Source organism: Mobula birostris, chromosome 17 (genome assembly GCF_030028105.1).
Source record: "Mobula birostris isolate sMobBir1 chromosome 17, sMobBir1.hap1, whole genome shotgun sequence".
Lineage (NCBI taxonomy): Eukaryota > Metazoa > Chordata > Chondrichthyes > Myliobatiformes > Myliobatidae > Mobula > Mobula birostris.
Window position 1 is genome coordinate 37,458,491 of NC_092386.1, and position 15,886 is coordinate 37,474,376.

Sequence of the window (15,886 nt, forward strand, 5' to 3'; positions counted from 1 at the left end):
TCCAACAAGTTCAGATAAATAGTCTTTCTCTCTTGCATTTAAACTGACCAGTTTTGGTGTAAGGACAAGGAAAGCTCAGGTGTTCAGCCTGCGGGGAAGAGGCCACGCTTCTTTCTCTCTGAATACTGCCTTACTTGCTGGGATTTCTGGCATTCCCTTTCATTTAAGAATTTCAGCGATTGTTGGCTTTGTATCTCTAAATACTCTCTCTCTCTGTTCTTTATGACGTCTTGAAACACCAGATACAATTTTCATTAGCCCACTCCTCAGCATTTTGAAATGATATTTTATGTGCATCAACTTTTCAATGCTAGAAATCTCTCACTCACAGCCTCAGAACACTTGAAAAGCTGACAGTAAACAAAATAATGTCTAGGTACTTTCCATGCCTTCACCACAGCCCAGGTTGCAATGTCGCTTCTTTTTTGTCAACCAGTCTCAAAATTATTTTGCTAAACTGAAGTTTAGAAAATTCAGCAAATGTGAATACTATACATATTAGTACAAGCAACACACACAAAATGCTGGAGGAACTCAGCAGGCCAGGCACCTATTAATACAATTCTACCACAATCACTGGACGTATAGGAGGATTCTTTTTTTAAAAATAAATTTGGATGCGTTTTATTTATATTTCCTCCCATTATTGCAAAACCCGATTTACCACATTCTTGTCAATCTCATGGTATACGCTCTGCCAACTCACTCCTATCAAAAGACCTGACTTCCTTTTCGAGATGCAAATTCAACAATATCAGCTCCTATTTCCTCAAAGCATGACCAATGCTTGCAGGCAGTTCGAGGAGCAACGCCGCCGCAGCGCGAACGAAGGGAGCGAAACGCTCTCTTTTGACTACCGTTACCTAGCGGCAGCTAAGCCAGTACTCATCTAGGGGCACACAGGTACGTGACATCCGCAAGAAGAGCTTGGTGGAAGCAACAGGAAGAGAAAGTGTACGCAGAGGAAGCGTGCTGTCAGTGCGGGACGGTGTAGTTCCTAGCACGTTGCTTGTCCGTTTATCTTAGCGTTCTCTCCCGCAGAGCTCCGCGCAACTATGGAACCAAGCGAAATAAAGTGAAGCTCTTTGCTTCCAGGATCTGGACATGCAGTAAGTTTTTGCATTGCTGCTACCGTAACGTCAGTTTATTCATCTCTTACAGTTTCAAGGCTAATTGCACCGTACGATGTATTCATTCTTGTTACGGCAACGGTATTTACATTTTTACATAAATACGCAGGCGTATACTATGTCCTCCCAGTGCCGAGAAGCCGAGGATGCATTCAGATCTTACTTCTTTTCTTGGCATTTAAACGGTTGCTTTTTGGCATTGGGGCTCCGCGCGTAAAATAAATAATTCAGTGCAGTAGTGGGGAATAGCTCTTCCTTGTGGCCTAAAACCCAGTACTGTACTTATAAAGAGTAGATAGTAGTACAAGAGAGCTAGCCTGGTTTTTCAGAAGTTCTTGTCAAAAAATAGGCTGCACGTTCATTAGGAATGCCGCCGGAGCACGTCCTGGATTGGGCTTCTGCTTGGATGTAAGTTGTGTCCTTCTGCACTTTTACAGTACAGTGTCTCTTACACTGTAATCTTGTACCGCTCGAGAGGTAATATCCCAGAACTTTCTGGAGCGGCCCATCTAACGACCTGGTCCTTCAGTAAGACGTTTTTGAACTTTTTGCCCCACATTTTTTTACTTGCCTTGTAATTTGACGGACGGCAACTAGTAATGTGTCAGCGATAAAAGTACTTTAACAATTTTAATGTATGATGGAATCAGCTGCATATCGATTAAAATTAACAAATAGAAGGTGACAGATTTATATAGCGCCTCGCAATGTAACACTACCTTTCAGCCAGTGAAGTCCTTTATTGGAAGAAAACGGGGTTGCTAGTACACTAGTCGGTAAGAACAATCAAACGGCAATGCGACAATGCAAGGTGATTTTTTAATAGAAATTATTTTAATTTATTCTGTTCTTTTTGCAATTTATTGATACTGAGAAACTGTTGGTGAGCAAATGCCTTTTCTGCTTGTAGTTTTTTTTTCCGAAGTAGCCGCAGCCCAGCGACTCGCTTATTTACGACTCGCCTTAAATGCAGCTCTAGGAACATACAACAAAAACTTGACAGAAGTCGGGGCAAAGTAATCCACTTGAATGGCACCACATCCATCACCCTAAGTGTTTACTCCCTATACCACCGTACTGTGTGCCATCTAAAAATGCATGGGAGTTTTTGTTACCTAAGCTTTTCAGCTCAAGTGTGCAATACGGGAATATCAACAACTGCAGGTTCTTCTTCAAGACGGCATTCTACCCTGACTTAGAAATATCTCATCGTTCTTTCATCATCACTGGAACCCCTCCCCAGCAGGATTGTGATAATACCTTCACCGACAGGGGTGCCACGGTAGCGTAGCTGTTAGAGCGATACTGTTGCTCGGGGGAACCAACATTCGGAGTTCCCTGAACACCAGTGAAAGCAGGATCTCCCAGTGGCCACACATTTTAATTCCCCGTCCCATTCCCATTCTGATATGTCTATCCACGGCCTCCTCTACTGTCAAGATGAAGCCACACTCAGGTTGGAGGAACAGCACCTTATATTCCCTCTGGGTAGCCTCCAACCTGATGGCATGAACATTGACTTCTTTAACTTCTGTTAATGCCCCACCTCCCCTTTGTACCCCATCCCTTATTTATTTATTATTATTATTAATTTTTTTCTCTCTTTTTTCTCCCTCTGTCCCTCTCACTATAACTCCTTGCCCATTCCCTGGGCTCCCCTCCTCCTTTCTTTCTCCCTAGGCCTCCCGTCCCAGGACCCTCTCCCTTCTCCAGCCTCATATCCTTTTTGCCAATCAACTTTCCAGCTCTTAGCTCCATCCCTTCCCCTCCTGTCTTCTCCTATCATTCTGGATTTCCCCCTCCCCCTCCCACTTTCAAATCTCTTATTGGCTCTTCCTTCAGTTGGTCCTGACGAAGGGTCTCGGCCCGAAACGTCAACTATACCTCTTCCTATAGATGCTGCCTGGCCTGCTGCATTCACCAGTATCTTTTATGCGTGTTGCTTTAATTTCCAGCATCTGCAGATTTCCTCATGTTCTCGGAGTTCAATTCTGGCACTGTCTGTAAAGAGTATGTACGTTCTCCCCGTGAAGGAGTGTCTGTCCGGTTATTTTAGCTGCTCCCATTTCCACCGCAGTCAAAAAGTCAGTTAGTCATTAGGAATTTTCTATGACTAGGTTAGGTCGGGTTGCAGGGTGGAGTGTCCTGCTGGTCCTGAAGGACCTCAATGTTAATCAAAAATCTCTCATTGCAGATCTAGGACAAACAATTAATCAGGCATCAGTAGTTAACTGTGATGTTTTCCTCCCTGAATGACCTTGCTCCAATTATTAGACAAAGTCCTCTTCTCAATCGGAAGGAATAATTTTGTACTCCCTAATCTAATGATTTCCAAATATGTATCTTGAAATAATCAAAGCAAACAATAGTCATCTAAAGTCAAGGCTTCTCTTTTTGGTGTCTAGGTATCATTCCAGTAAAGTACTCACGCTCCTTTCAAGATCAATAATATTCTTCTGAACTGGAGATTCTATTTGGATGTTTTAAAATATATTTGCTTTGGGATCTGCATAAATACCTTTCTGATTTCCTTCGGAGAAGTCTAGGAATAGAAGGACGGCCCTTTAGAACAGCAATGAGGAGGAATTTTTTTTAGCCAGAGGGTGGTGAATCTGGATTTCATTGCCACAGACAGCTGTAGAGTCCAAATCATTGGGTATATTTAATGCAGAGGTTGATAGGTTGTTGATTAGTTTGGACGTCAAAGGGTATGGGGAGGAGGCAGGAGAATGGAGTCAAAAGATAATAAATCAGCCAATATGGAATAGCAGAGCAGACTCAATGGGTTGAATGTCCTTATTCTGCTTCTATCTCGTATGGTCTTATGAATTGCAAATACGACCATTGACCATGAATGAACAGCTGAGCAAATAAAGGAAAAAGTGCACCAGAGTTACATCAGTTACAGAAATTGAAAGTGAAGGCAGAAAGATTAGATAAAGAGAGTTTGTGAAAAAAAGACAAAAGAACCTTTCAAGGATGCCCAACAGTAATTTAGAATCTGAAGCATGACACACCACCATTTAAATAGTTCATTTTCTGAAATAAGAGAGGAGAGTTGGCCTTATACTGATATTTGTGACACCATAAAATAGATTTTTCTACTGAGAACTTTCTGCCATAGATTTATACAGTAACTTGATAAGGGCAAGTTGCAGTTTTTGCATAATTGTAGATGTTCAAATCAGTCAATTTTGTAGACAGGAATTGGCAAATTATTACATGAATACAAGTAAGCAGAATTAAACAATGCTACCTTAGCTGTATAATCCTGGTCAAGATATTAGACAATCTTGTTAGGTAGTTAGTAAGTGACAATTTCCACAGTAGATTGTGAGTTTGATATATTTCTCTCTGATGGTTATCAATATATTGATTGAGACTAATGTAGGGATGGGGAAAAGCAATTCAGATCCTTGATGTGTTTTTCCTTTTAAATGGATCGATTTACAGTAATTAGATCATAGCTGTATCTAACTTACTTTTCACCCATATACATTCACATCTCATGCCCACCTAGAATATTTCAATTAACTGAATTAGATCATTGACTAAATCCTTTTTGGATAGCTATATGTGCTATCTTTATGCAAAAAATATTTCCAGTTTTTTTCCAATTTTTGTTATGTTTTGGATGCTCCCTGTCATGTATAAAGAGACATTTGAGTCTGAAGCAAACCTGTAGAAGAAACTCAAAATATATAAAGTTTTTATATCTTTTAGATTACTGCTTATAAAGTATATTTGGAAGTAGTTTAAAGACTGGTTCTTTCATATATTAATGATTACCATACTCTTTGCCCTCTGAAAATGGCTTACTATTCCCCAACAATCCCTACAACAAAAAAATACAGCTTGTGTTTTTTTTACCTTATTCTCAGTTAGATCACCCACAACTTGTTTACTGGTGAGAATACTTCCATCTTTTGTAATTCCTCCAGTTCCCAACTGATCAGTGAGGATCTCATTGCTGTTATGCCTCTCTGAGCATAAATGCCAAATGTTCAGCATGACATGAAAATATTTTAATTTCTTTCTTTCTTTTTAAATCTTTTTATTAATTTTCCAAAAATTATAAACAGAATAATTATAAACAGAATATATTGATACAGAGAGATTGGAATAATCTTATTGTTGATAAACATGTACAAAAAAGATTTCAAATAATACAGGTGTGATAGACTTCCGAACTCTTAATCATAGAGAAAAAAGAAATAAAAAGAAAAATAAAATACAAAGAAACCCGCCCCCCGCCAAAAAAAACTAAATACTAAACCCCCAAAAAAAGAAGCAAACGGAACAAAGCAAGGCTGGACCAATATCTTAAATGGAATACGTTCAATAATGTCGTCAACTCCGCTCCTCCATTCATATATTTTAAGTTAATAAGAAGGATTCCGAAAGGTCAAATTACATCATATGAAAATGTTGAATAAATGGTTTCCAAGTCCCTTCAAATTTAACTGAAGGATCAAAAATGTCACTTCTGATTTTTTCTAAAATTAAACATGATATAGTTTGGAAAAAACATTGAAATGTGGTAGGAGGGTTGGTCTCCTTCCAGTTCAATAAAATGGATCTTTTGGCCATTAAAGTAACAAATGCGATCATCCGATAGGCTGAAGGGGATAAAAATCTATGTTCTGTCATTGGCAAACCAAAAATTTTAATTTCTAAACATGAAATGATTACATCTTTCAAGATCCAGTACTTTTTATCCTGGTTTTAGTTTGTGCTTAAAATTCATTCCTCGCTATTTTTTTCCAGGTGAATTTGCATGGAAGTATTTAATGGTAATCCTAACAAATCACTTGTCTCTTTCAAAAAAATGTTGCAATGATCCTAGATGAGGCAGCCTAGTTTCAGTAAGCATTCATGGCATATTGCAGGAACCCAGGCTCAATCCTGAACCCATCTGCAGTATTTATATTTCCAACGTAGGATTCTCTTTGATGCCCCAGTTTTCTCTTGATTCTGAAGGTGTGGTGGAATGTTAACTGGATGCAATAGATTACCGCACGTGCAGGCAGGTGACAGGAACATTAAGACAAAGTTGAATGTCAGCAGGGAAACAAGTGAGAACCTGCATCGCCTCGAAGGGTTAAATAGTGCCGTTCCAAATCCTAAGCAAATCTGAACAAATATGCAAATAAAACATATCACCCAATCTGGAACTAGTTCATAAACTTTGAGCTATTGAAAGGAGACAAGCACCAACCTTTGTCAAACAAGTTACTCCACTCACTAGATTTGGTGGGGATTTGGGCCAGTGTCTGTGTATGTAATCTCAAAGCCCCAATGCTTTAGAACATTTAGGATGAGTGAGCTCATTCCTGTGATTCATATTTTGCAATCAAAGGAGAAATTATTCTGTAGAACCAATGAATAGAACGACAGAAAGCAAAAAAAACTTTGCAAGTGCAACAGTAAAACTATCAATGTAACAAGAATTAATTTTCTCTTCTGTTGAGCACAGCAGGTAAGTAGGACACCAGAAGAATAAACACCCAGGTTGCAATAATTTGGTTAATTTGTTTATTCCAGGAGGGAGCAACAGTGAGATTGCTGGTATGTTATTGTCCTGACTAGTATTCAATGATTCACATTGCTTGCTTGTTCAGTTATATTTCAGGTTAAGGCAAGGCTGGGTTTGATTCAATGACAGAATAGTATTGTTTATATTTCATTGTATTTTTATCTTGAAAGATTATGCAAATTGTTAGTCATATGAGGGTAATCATAGCTTGTAGTGGATATATAGTCTCATTTCATAAAATGTGGTATTAGCAGTGGTTCATGGCCGTGTGAAAGTAGGTAACTTTGGCATTTCATATATTTAGTACACAGTTTACTTAATACCATAAAAAATAATCAATCCTTTCTGTGCTCTATTGACCTTGTAGAATTTCTTATAAGAAGTTTTATGGTCAGATAAAAGTAGGGATGTCAATTCTTGTGGATGAAGTACAATTCACGTTATTATTCTAGTATTACTCAGTATAGCAATAAGTCAGATGTTCTTCTTCCAAGACAACTGAGATGTTCTCCTTCTTCAAAGAAAGGGGTTTTCCTTCCTGCATCAACACTGCCCTCACCTGCATCTCTTCCACTTTGCGCACGTCTGCCTTTATGCCATCCTTCCACTGCTGCATCAGGGATAAGGTTTCTTTTATCCTCACCCATCACCCCACCAGCCTCCGCATCCAGCACATCATTCTCCATAACTTCCGCCATCTCCAACGGGATCCCACCAACAAACACATCTTTCTCTCCCATCACTGCAGGGATCTCTCCTTATGTGACTCCCTTACCCACTCATCCTCCCCACTGATCTCCCTCCTGGTACTTATCCTTGCAAGTGGAACAAGAGCTACACCTCCTCCCTCACTACCATCAGGGTCTCCAAACAGTTCTTCCAGGTGAAACAACACTTCACGAATGAGTCTGTTGGGGGTCATCTGCTATATCTGGTGCTCCCAGCGTGGCCTCCTGTATATCTGTGAGACCTGATGTAGATCAGGACACCTATTCGTTGAGCACCTTTGTTCCACCCACCACAAAAAGTGAGATCATCTGGTGACCACCCATTTCAATTCTACCTCCCATTCCCATTACGGCATGTCAGTCTGTGGCCTCCTCTACTGCCACGATGAGGCCACACTCAGATTTGAGGAGGAACACCTTATATTCCATTTTTGTCACCTCCAACTTCATGATGCATGAACATCGATTTATCCAACTTCCAGTAATTGACCCCCCCCCACTCTCTGTCCTTCACCATTCCCCCATTCCTGATTCCCTCTCTCACCTGATCTTCTTACCTGCCCATCACCTCCCGCTGGGGTCCACCCCTTTACCTTTCTTCTATGGTCTTCTTTCCTCTTATGTCATATTCCCCCTTCTTCAGTCCATTATCTCTTTCACCAATCAACTTCCCAGCTCTTTACTGCACCCCCCCCACCCCGGTTTCACCTATCACCTGCCACCTTATACTTCTTCCTCCCCTCCCCCCACCTTCTTATTTTGACTTCTCACCTTCCCATCCAGTCCCGATGAAGGAGCTCATTGTTAATTTTTAAACCCACTCTCACACCAATGTGGCGAGCATTTGGTCTATGATGACAGACGAGAGAATTTCATTTAGCTTAACTGCTGGTTTTATGGTGACAAGCACAAAAACAGACTGGGTGCTAAGACCCAGGGAGTATGGCCACTCAGTCACATACAGGTGATTATTACACACCCCGGTTACAGTCAGGGTGACCCACAAACACAGATGTGAATAACTGTATAACCCATTCTAAAATGTAACAATAAATGAACTTAAACATCCCACTATAATCCCACAAAAGCATTTTAAAACAAGGACAATAAATAGCACTGGCCACCAGGAATGTGGTGCGGGCTGTCGACCATGTACTACAATACCTTACCTCTTAGTGTAGGTAAGGGACAAAAAAATTCAAGGGAGTGGGTAAGTAGATGGTGGTGTGACACCTGAGCTCCTTTACCTTCTGATGTCTGGTTTCAGGTTCCTAGTCTAGGTTGCAACAGCCTGGCTAGAAAGGACACGGGCAAAGGGCGGTGTCTGGGTGCAGCAGTGCCTTTCTCCTGTATAATCCTCTTGGTCGATGGGAGAAGAAATTGTTAACTTGCTGAAATTTCAATTGGAGTTCCAAAGCCACTGTAGCAATTTGTACTGCCCTTCAAGGGTTCCACAGGTCTTGAGTGGGCCATGGCAACAGCTCCACCTTGGAAAGTCTGAGCTCAATGATCTGCACAATACCTATGCCAAATTGTTGTTGAAGTCCTGCCAAGTTTATTGACATTTTGTGCAAGATTTTTAAATGCATCAAGAATTTGGATGTAGCCATCAAATGCTGTCGGTAGCCCAGCCCGCTAGAATTGCCTCCAGGACTTTATGTAGTAGATATATAGGCATCCGTCAGATGCTGATGAGAGGCCATACAGGAGAGAGATATGCCAAATGGTGGAGTGGTGCCGCAGCAACAAGCTGGCACTCAACGTCAGTAAGATGAAAGAGCTGATTGTGGACTTCAGGAAGGGTAAGATGAAGGAACACATACCAATCCTCATAGAGGGATCAGAAGTGGAGAGAGTGAGCAGTTTCAGGTTCCTGGTGTCAAGATCTCTGAGGATCTAACCTGGTCCCAACATATCGATGTAGTTATAAGTGTAGCCCCCCCGGCCACCCTCAGGATCGCTCGGCTCGCTGTCGTCTAGGGAAACAGCCTCGGCCCCCCCAAACTGGGTAATTAGTTTGTGTGGATGCTGTGTGAGGTACCCCACCCCGCCCAAATAACAGACAATACACTAGATGCAATTAAATGATTTACAGTTTATAGATATTACTGGAACTATATAATTAAGAGAGAATAAAATATAAAAGGAAAATAAAAGGCGCCACACTTATCAAAGTTCAATCTCTTCGTGCACAAAACAATTGGAGCTCAAGGACCTTCTTCTTCACCCTGCGACCCCTCGGACCACCTCAACCGGCCGCCTGGGACCAACAATGGTGGTCGACCAGATGCTCCACACGAGTCTGTCTCCGTCTCCTCGCTGAACGCCCTCCTCGGGGTCGGACCCCGTTAGCGGACATCACAGCACCTTGTCCATCCTCTGTCTCGCTCTCCTGCCTTCTCCCCCAAAACCCCGTGCATGCAGTATCTTCAAATACACCAAAACCATAACAACTATCCCAATTGGTTCATAACGTATTTCTTATCACCCTCTAAACCAAAACAAGCTGCTAGCGCAAACTTTCTCAGCGTTTAACACAACAAAGCCGCATTCCCCAGATTAACATAACAAAGAGGCCATTTTAATTAGCCTCCGCAGTAACATAAAAGTCGAAACTCCCTTACACTCTCCCCCCCACCAAATAAAGTCATGTCCTCATGACTTCTAAATAACTTGCCAACCAGTCCTGCAGACACACAACACACACATACACAGATACACACAGTGACAGTGCTCCCCAAACAGTGGACCTTACTCCCGTCCCACGGGCGCTACATAGGCCAACCTATCTGGGAGCTTCTTAACCTTCCGAGACCTCCTAAACCCAAAAGGCTCAGACACTACTAGGGATACCTCGGGCCCGCTTGCCAACTCTCTCTCACTCAGGCCACCACTACAGCTCGGAGTCCCCTGCCCCGTGTCCGGGGCCCCGTCTCTACTCCTTCCCAATCCTGCCTCAACTCAGACTGCCCACAGCTAGCCCTCCCCACTACACCTGACTCAGTGGGAGAAGGGCCAAAGGTCTCTTGCTCAATCACGGGGAAGTTAGCGAAAGGCAGCATGTACCACATGTGCAGCACATCATCCTTCGAATCCGTATCCTTCCTCATTCCTTCGATCGGTAGCTGCTGTTTGAGTTTCTCCAAACTGAAACATTTAGACGGGGCTACCCCTTCAGCCTCCTGCAGTCGAGACGTCAGCTTCTTCGGGGACTCCTTCAACTCTCGCCACAGCCTCAGCAGTTCTGACTCAGGGTTCCTGGCCATCTCAATCTGGGACGCAGTTACCTCACCAGCTTCTTCCACCCTGACCAGAAAAGCAGCAGTTAAAGAATGTTCAGCCTCCAGTTGTTTCTTCCTGTGGGCGCCTTCCAGGTCAACTTTCAGTTTTTCCACTTCATTTAAACTCGCGACAGTCACCTTCAGGTTCCTTTCAAGCGTCCGCCTCCCTTTTCCGAGATCTGTCCTCCATTTCTTCACCTCCTCGGGAGTGTAGTCAAACTCCCTCCCTGGGCTCTCAGTTTTCTGTTGACCTTAGGCAGAACACTTCTTTGATCTTCCCCAACTTGTAAGTCTTCCAATCTGTTCTGAATGGACGTCTTGAGTTTCTGCTGATCCCTTCGAAGGTGAGTCATTGTTTCTTCTCGCTGGATTAATTCATCAGTACATGACCGCAGTGTGGTGCAAATCCCCTCGCTTCCCTGTGTCTCATTCAGATTGATGACCTGGGTTTCCATCCCCCGGTCCACCACCATCTGTCCCAACACAAGGAAGTTCAACTGGTGTGTCGGGTCATTTTTCTCACATTACACCAAACTCCTCCGGCCAAAAACTCCTCCACATTTGACACTTCGCTTCGGTCGCTCCGGCTCAGCCACTCGCCTCGCCTCACAGTCTCCCCAAGCGAATCCAAGCTCTAGGCGGTCATCCACATACGCCAAAACTCCACACACCTTCACTTCCCCCATGGTCTTCCTCATGCCCCACGGGAAGGCTGCAGGGGCTCCGGATATGCCCTTGGGCATCTTTTCGGATCGGAAGAATCCTAGGGAACTAGTAACAGCCATCTTCAGCTCAACAGCCGCACTCCTCAGGATCTGGCAACATCCACTCCTCAGATGCAGCACATTAAACCACATCGCATAATCCATACACACCCTGCCTTCATCTTCCACGCCGCTAGGGTTCAGTTGCCGTGACCTCTCTCTCACTGAGGTGTCTTCAGCGTCAACTCCCCTCCCTCGTGGTAGTTCAGAGCATCTACTAAGAGGGTCTCACCCTCAGCTACTTTCCCCAAGCCGTACCACCGCTGCTTCTCGTTTAAATTTGGTACCGGCTCAAGGCTGCTACACACGTCCTCAGAAGCAACTTGACACGCTGGGTGCCCAGAAAATGCCTCCATGACTTCCAGGGTCATTAACCAATCATCATCTTCTGGATAACTACTGCCACTAGTACCCAAAGTCTCCGGTGCCCTTGCGGTTGTCAAGGATAAATGTTTCAGACACCGTTTGTAAAACGAACTGTACAACAACTTGTCCTGCACCCCGGGGTCGAGGATAGCTTGAGCATCGCTTCCGTCTATCCATAGCGACACCCTGGGGCGTGGCCCCTCTAAGCCTTCAAGAATAGGGTCTTTTCCTTTCGGAGGTTCATCGGTACATTGCTGGGAATGTGCTTCCCCAGAGACCCCAAGCTGTTCCCCCACTGGGCCTCCACTAAGTTTCCCGACCCCTCTCTGATCAGCTGAACAACTGAGGGAGGGGCTGATCCCCTGAAATGATCCCCCTGGCACTACAAGCAATTTAGCCGCCCTCCTAGCCAGCGAAGACACACTGAAAACTTTCCCCCCTTTTTCAAATAACTGACAGCTGTCACTACAGTGTAAGTGAACCTGACAACTCTAACACCATCACCAGCCCGCCTATTCAAACTTTCAACCAATCCCTGTCGCTCTCCCTCAGCCGAGCACTGCCACTCAACTAACAACTGAGAGATCTGCTCCACCCACGTCTCACACGCCTCTGCCCCTCTTGGGGTGGACACTATCCCAAGTGCCAGGCGGAGCCTGCCAGAGCTAGAACATTTTTTTCGCAGACCCTACCTCCAAATCAGACCACTCTTTCCTCTCTCTCCCAACCGCATGGACAGCCTTGAGTGCCACCTCCAACTTGTCAATGCCAGCCCGAACTCGAACAAAGACTGCACCCACAACACATACAGCAATCACCAGCAAATAACCCACAGAGACACACATTACAGATTTAAACAGGGCACCCTCACAGCATACCAGCAGACTCAATCCCGGACGAGCCCCCACAATGTAGCCCCCCCCGGCCACCCTCAGGGTCGCTCAGCTCGCTGTCGTCTAGGGAAACTGCCTCGGCCCCGCCAAACTGGGTAATTAGTTTGTGTGGATGCTGTGTGAGGTACCCTGCCCCGCCCAAATAACAGACAATACACCAGATGCAATTAAATGATATACAGTTTATAGATATTACTGGAACTATATAATTAAGAGAGAATAAAATATAAAAGGAAAATAAAAGGCGCCACTCTTACCAAAGTTCAATCTCTTCGTGCACAAAACAATTGGAGCTCAAGGACCCTCTTCTTCACCCTCCGACCCCTCGGACCACCTCGACCGGCCGCCTGGGACCAACAATGGTGGTCGACCAGATGCTCCACACGAGTCTGTCTCCGTCTCCTCGCTGAACGCCCTCCTCGGGGTCGGACCCCATTAGCGGACATCACAGCACCTTGTCCATCCTCTGTCTCGCTCTCCTGCCTTCTCCCCCAAAACCCCGTGCATGCAGTATCTTCAAATACACCAAAACCATAACAACTATCCCAATTGGTTCATAACGTATTTCTTATCACCCTCTAAACCAAAACAAGCTGCTAGCGCAAACTTTCTCAGCGTTTAACACAACAAAGTCGCATTCCCCAGATTAACATAACAAAGAGGCCATTTTAATTAGCCTCCGCAGTAACATAAAAGTTGAAACCCCCTTACATAAGGAAGGCAAGGCAGCAGCTGTACTTCATTAGGAGTCCAAAGAGATTTGTTATGTCAACAAATATACTCAAAAACTTCTATAAATGTACCATGTAGAGCATTCTGACAGGCTGCATCACTGTCTGGTATGGTGGGGGGGGTGCTTCTGCACAGGACCAAAAGAAGCTGTAGAGGGTTGTAAATTTAGTCGACTCCATCTTGGGTACCTACAAAGTACCCAGGACATCTTCAAGGAGCGGTTTCTCAGAAAGGCAGTGTCCATTATTAAGGACCTCCAGCACCCAGGGCATGTCCTTTTCTCACTGTTACCATCAGGTAGGAGGTACAGAAGCCTGAAGGCACACACTCAGCAATTCAGGAATAGCTTCTTCCCCTCTGCCATCCGATTCCTAAATGGACATTGAGCCCGTGAACACTACCTCACTTTTTTAATATATATTCTGTTTTTTGCACAATTTTTAATCTATTCAATATACATATACTGTAATTGATTTACTTATTTATTTATTATTATTTTATTTCTTCTTCTTCTATATTATGTATGGCATTGAACTGCTGCTGCTAAGTTAACAAATTTCACAACACATGCCTGTGGTAATGAACCTGATTCTAATTGTCATTCTGAGTCTTTTCTGTGTGTGGAAATGTAAAATACATGACAACATACTAGTTGGACGGAAAGGTTAAAAGAGATTTCTGAGCCTGGAGTGCACTGCCAGTGGGGGGGGGGGGGGCGGAGATGTTGGAAATAAATACAATTGAAATATCCAGAGAGCAGCAGTTCTCTAGGTGAAAAAAAACTTGTTAATCAGAAAGGTCAGAGGAGAATGGCCAGACTGGTTGAAGCTGACAGGAAGGCAACAGAAACTCAAATAGCCACACATTACAACGGTGTTGTACAGAAGAGCATCTCTGAATGCACAACAGATTTAAGGTTGAAGTTGATGGGCTACAGCAGCAGAAGACCTGAACATACACTCAATGGCCACTTTATTAGTTGTAGGAGGTGTATTTCCAAGGCTTCTATAATATATTTTCCAGTATTATCTTAGCCAAATGTGAAAACAACCTGGTATTTGTACCAGGTAGTTTAAACAGTGTAAGGAATACTGGCTTTAAGAGTACAGAATTTCCAAATAGCTTTCATAAGTCAGGAAAAAGGTACGTGTTCCACTTTTGAAGTTATCACTCTGGATAGCAAATTTTTTCCAAAGTATTGATTCCTCAGCACTTTCTTCTGATTATGATAAACTGCTTGAAGCTGAATACAAATATATCAGACAACTAGTATCACATAAGAATTTGGAGAAACAAGGAATTAACATTTATTGAATATAATGTGTTTAATTGTACAATGGTGCTGACACTTTGCAATATTTCAACAAAGCTAGAACGTTTCGTTGATGATTTTTGTTTGTTCTCAGTGTCGGAGGCTTCTTGCTTAAGTGTCCAACAATAATCAGCCAGCATGGACAGAGTGGATGTGGCAAAGTTGTTTCCCATGATGGGGGAAGTCTGGTACGAGAGGGCATGACTTAAGGATTGAAGGGCGCCCATTCAGAACAGAAATGCTAAGAAATTTTTTTAGTCAGAAGGTGGTGAATCTATGGAATTTGTTGCCACGGGCAGCAGTGGAGGCCAAGTCATTGGGTGTATTTTAGGCAGAGATTGATAGGTATCTGAGTAGCCAGGGCATCAAAGGTTATGGTGAGAGGGCAGGGGAGTGGGACTAAATGGGAGAGTGGATCAGCTCATGATAAAATGGCGGAGCAGACTCGATGGGCCGAATAGCCGACTTCTGCTCCTTTGTCTTATGGTCTTATAGCATTGATGGATTCCATTTGCCCTGATACTGTTTCTCCATGACCACAATGTCCTAGTGAAACCTTTCACCATGCTCATCACTGACCGTGCCAAGATTTGCAGGGAAGAAGGCTAAATGGGAATGCAGAAAATGAATCTTCAGTGACATGTTGCACTACATGGTTTTGTATGCTGGAAGCTTGTTGTTAACCAGCTGCACATACTGTAGTTTGGTGCTCTGTTGTTACCGAGAAAATTTTCAGCAATGTCATTTAATGCCTTCTATGCGATTTTCTCCTGTTCCATTAAAAGTTCCTCAAATTGCCTGTCATTGATGACCTGTTTGATTTGTGGACCAACAAGAATGCCTTCCTTCATCTTGGCGTCAGTTATTCTGGGAAACATCTGTCTGAAATATCAAAATCCTTCATCTTCCTTGTTCATCAACTTTACAAAATTTTTAATATGCTCAAATTGTATATGAAGAAGAGGCAAAATATCTTTGTGAAGTCTATAAGTGGCTTATATGTCACATTTTTATGACCTGGAACCAACTGCTTATGGAGTGGCCAATCCTTTTTAATGCAATGAGCAGGTCTGTCCCATTCACAAATGAAACAACATTACATGGTGTATCCGAGCTGCATTCCTCGTAGCAGTGTTACTACTTT

The 15,886-nt window shown here is 43.3% G+C and overlaps 1 protein-coding gene across 5 annotated transcripts in view; it reads left to right on the top strand.

The window, feature by feature from the left end:
- The first annotated feature begins 784 nt into the window (after positions 1-784).
- Positions 785-15,886, top strand: part of gcnt3 (glucosaminyl (N-acetyl) transferase 3, mucin type) — an 88,731-nt gene continuing 73,629 nt past the window's right edge. For 2 of the 5 annotated variants that reach the window (XR_011889533.1, XM_072281545.1), the window contains exon 1: positions 785-1,109. The gene's annotated coding sequence lies outside the window, so the exon portion shown is untranslated. The remainder of the gene's footprint in view (positions 1,110-15,886) is intronic. The other 3 variants (XM_072281547.1, XM_072281549.1, XM_072281546.1) reach the window with 2 other exon arrangements.